Source organism: Ovis canadensis, chromosome 6, assembly GCF_042477335.2.
Source record: "Ovis canadensis isolate MfBH-ARS-UI-01 breed Bighorn chromosome 6, ARS-UI_OviCan_v2, whole genome shotgun sequence".
NCBI classification, from domain to species: Eukaryota; Metazoa; Chordata; class Mammalia; order Artiodactyla; family Bovidae; genus Ovis; species Ovis canadensis.
The window spans coordinates 124355218-124359567 of record NC_091250.1 but is presented as its reverse complement, the minus strand read 5'-3'; the positions used below and the strand labels follow the sequence as shown (position 1 = coordinate 124359567).

General features: G+C 40.8%; 1 non-coding gene across 1 annotated transcript; it reads right to left on the bottom strand.

Annotated features, from left to right (window-relative positions):
* Positions 1-2028: 2028 nt before the first annotated feature.
* On the bottom strand, positions 2029-2100 carry TRNAS-GGA (transfer RNA serine (anticodon GGA)). Its single transcript has one exon. It is a non-coding gene; the product is annotated as a tRNA-Ser (tRNA).
* Positions 2101-4350: the final 2250 nt, after the last annotated feature.

The window sequence follows — 4350 nt, the reverse complement described above, 5'->3', positions numbered from 1 at the left end:
TGACACCATCCTTATGGCAGAAAGTGAAGAGGAACTAAAGAGTCTCTTGATCAGGTGAAAGAGGAGAGTGAAAATGCTGGCTTGAAATTGAGCATTCAAAAAACTAAGATTATGGCCTCCTGTCCCATCACTTTATGGCAAATGGATGGGGAAACAATCAAAACAGTGACAGACTTAACATTCTTGGACTTCAAGATCACTCCAAATATTGACTGCAGCCATGAAATTAAAAGACGCTTGCTCCTTGGGAGAAAATTTATGACAAACCTAGACAGAATATTCAAAAGCAGATACATTACTTTTCCGACAAAGGTCTGTCTAGTCAAAGCTATATTTTTACCAGTAGTCTTGTATGGACGTGAGAAGTGGACCATAAAGAAAGCTGAGTACTGAAGAATTGATGTTTTTGAATGGTGTTGGAGAAGATTCTTGAGAGTCCCTTGGATGGCAAGGTGATAGGACCAGTCAGTCCTAAACGAAATCAATCAATCCTGAATATTTATTGGGAGGACTGATGCTGAAGCTGAAGCTCTGATAGATACTTTGATTACCTGATGTGAAGATCCGACCCATTAAAAAAGACTCTGATGCTGGAAAAGATGGAAGGCCAGAGGAAAAGGGGATGACAGAAGATGAGGTGGCTGGATGGCATCACTGACTCAATGGACATGAGTTTGAGCAAGTTCCGGGAGATGATGAAAGACAGAGAAATCCTGGGTGCTGCGCTCCATGGAGTCGCACAGAGTCTGACATGACTGAGCATCTGAACAGCAACAATGAAGCGAAAGCAGGGGGATTGAGAAGTTGCACTTTAATTCGTATCTCTATCAAAATTTATGATATCAGTGATACCTCTATCAATGTGTACAAGTTAACTCTGGGAACTTGAAAAAGTCATTCTTTTCAATTATGTTTATATTTCATTGTACTGACATCAAGTGATGTATCCAAGTCCATGCAACTCAGGTGAAAACTGCAAAATTGGTGAATTTCAATAGCCTATCTCAGCATGCGTGCATGTGCGAGTGCTCAGTCGTGTCTGACTCTTTGGGACCCCATGGGCTGTGCCCTTCCTGGTGCCCCTGTCTGTGGAATCTTCCAGGCAAGAATATTGGAGTAGCTTTCCATTTCCTACTCCAGGGGATCTTCCCGACCGAGGGATTGAACACGTGTCTCCTGAATGTTCTGCACTGGCTGGTGGATTCTTTACCACTGAGCCACCATTCCCTCCAAAAATATTGCCTTTCCTATCATTCCTATGCCCACTTTGGTCAAGATTTAACTTTACAACATGATACATTTTTTTTTCTCAACAAGAAGAAATTTCAGAGTTGAGTAGTAGTCAATGTGTAAACCCTTGATTTCAAACCTACTCCCTTGTTATTCAGAACTATGCAAGGAAAGATGGTAGCATTGACAAATTGAGTTTGATATTTAAATAAGGCCTTTATAAGCAGGTTTTCAAGAGGCAGAACAAGAGAGACAGGAGGAAAAGGCAGAACCAGCAAACATCTTTATGAACTGGAGCAGCACCTGTATTTGAGAAACAGAGGGTACATATTCCCCACTGAAGCTTGGGGTTGAACGAAAACTGAAGGAACCAATGTGTCTTCTAATGCCAATTGTTCCTAGGGTGGAAGGGTACATAGAAAGCAAGAAGGACAACTTTATGGGTCACAAATAAGTAAAAAATGCACTGTATGGAAAAGAGCAAGAGATTGGGATCAAGTTGACAAATACTAGAACACAAGTCCTCCTACATCCCAGGCAACTTATTGGTCCTAGTTGAGCACTATTTTCCTGATCAATAGACCAGGGCTAAGAATAATACTTCTGAGGTGTTATAGCTGTCAAATGAACTAAACTGAAGGTCATAAGTTGTAGTAGTCAAGTCAAGTCAAGTCAAGTCGCTCCGTCGTGTCTGACTCTTTGCGATCCCATGGACTGTAGCCTACCAGGCTCCTCCCTCCATGGGATTCTCCAGGCAAGAGTACTGGAGTGGGTCGCCATTTCCTTCTCTAGGGGATCTTCCCAACCCAGGGATCGAACCCGGGTCTCCTGCATTCCAGGCAGGCGCTTTAACCTCTGAGCCACCAGGGAAGCTGTGGCTAAATCTTGCCACTGCTTTCTTTGTACATATATTTGTATTGGAACACTCCCTTTTTAACACGTCTACAATCTGCAGAGTTGGATACTTGTGATGAAGACTGATTTTATTTGCCTACAAATAATAAAATATTTGCTATCTGACTATAGAAAATATTTGTTTGCATTTGAACTAAACTATGGAGCTTCCCTGGTGGCTCAGAGGATAGAGCGTCTGCCTGCAATGCAGGAGACACGGGTTTGATCCCTGGGTTGGGAAGATCCCCTGGAGAAGGAAACAGCAACCCACTCCAGTATTCTTGCCTGGAGAATCCCACGGACAGAGGAACCAGGTGGACTACAGTCCACGGGGTGGCAAAGAGTCGGACACGACTGAGCGACTTCACACACACACATGTAAACAAAACTAAACTAAGTAAAATATTTATTATCTGGGCACAAAAGTAGTACTCACTTGAGCAACAAGCGGTAATTTTATTACTGTTATTACCTATGAATAAAGACTGTCCTGCTGATGGAAGCAAATATAATGGTGTTAACTGTTACTTAAATTCTAAATCCATAATCCCAGATAACTTGACCTGCTTTCTACCTTTGGGCTTAATTTGTGTATTGTTTAAGCTCATGGAATAATAATGTTATTTATTACTATCTGATTTGCAACTGCTAGGGTCTATTAGTTTTCTACTGGGAGAAATAGTTCTGAACTATGTTTTGTTATTGAGAATATCATTTCTTCCTTTAGCACAAGGTCTAGATTTGAGGTCAAGTTTTAAAAAGCTTGTTTTTGTCTTTGTTTTCCTCACCTTGTCCTTTGGAACTTTTGTTTCCAACTGTGTTCAAAAGAAAAGGAAGCACTGGGATTTCTCTTCCCATCAGTTATAGCAAAAATCATAATCTCTAGACCTCATTTCTCTAGGGTCTCTCTCTGGTTCTTCTCAGGCTTCCCAAACTCTAATCATCTCTCCAAAAAGATGACCTCCCAGGCATTATGGTACTATATCTGCTGTACTGTGAAGCCAAAAGTGGGTGTGATTCTTACCAAGGTCTTAGAATGAGTAAAGCCTAAGAGAAATATTTATGAACCAGTCTCCTGGCCACATAGTTTTCTTCTTCAAATAGTAACTTGGCCGTATCAGGATAAGACAGTATAGTAAGTGAGAAGTACAAAAAGAAAGACATCTTACAATTTTTATATTTTTAAAATCTCTTTTACACCTTTCTACTACTTTAGGTAGCAAAATTGTAGTCACTTACTTAAGGACTCCAGTGAGTAATCTCAAAGGCTTCATTGTCATCAAATGATACCTTCTATCCAGTGATGGAATTCTGAGATAGGATGAACTTGATCAGCTCGTCAGTTAACAAAGGAAATACACAGCAAATAAGAGCTGCAAAAGACCTTCAAATTTGGCTATCTATCCCCCCATGCCAAAGATGTGGAAAATTAAATCCAGTGAGTCAACTGCTTGTTTTAAGCCGCATGGTAGGAGATATAGTGGTGTCAGTATCTTACAATTTTCAAGCTGCCTTTTAAAAAATGATTGGGAAATAAACCCTCATACTATTAATATGTTTGTTTGTTTGTTTTTATTTTTTTTTGATTGGAAGATAATTGCTTTATAAGAGACCCACCTCGGACCTAATGGGCTTTCCTGATAGCTCAGTTGGTAAAGAATCACCTGCAATGCAGGAGACCCCAGTTCAATTCCTGAGTCAGGAAGATCCACTGGCGAAGGGGTAGGCTACCCACTCTGGTATTCTTGGGCTTTCGTTGTAGCTTAGCTGGTAAAGAATCTGCCTGCAATGCAAGAGACCTGGGTTTGATCCCTGGGTTGAGAAGATCCCCTGGAGAAGAGATCAGCTACGTAGTGCAGGGTTCTGGCCTGGAGAACTCCATGGACTGAATAGCCCATGGGGTTGCAAAGAATCAGACACAACTGAGTCACTTTCACTTTCACCTCAGACCTAGGGATACATACAGAATGAAACTGAGGGGCTGAGAAAAGATACTGCTTACGAATAGAAATCAAAAGAAGGCAGGAGTAGCAATAATTATTCTATGTTTTATATAAAAGTTAAATTTTTATGAATAAAATAGTACCCAATAAAACCTTAAATTTATTTTTATGCACTAGGGTTTACGGAAGAGTGACATTTATTCATCCAGAGATATTCACTGACCAGTAACCAGGAGCAAGCTCTGGGAGTTGGTGATGGACAAGTAAGCCTGGTGTGCTGCAT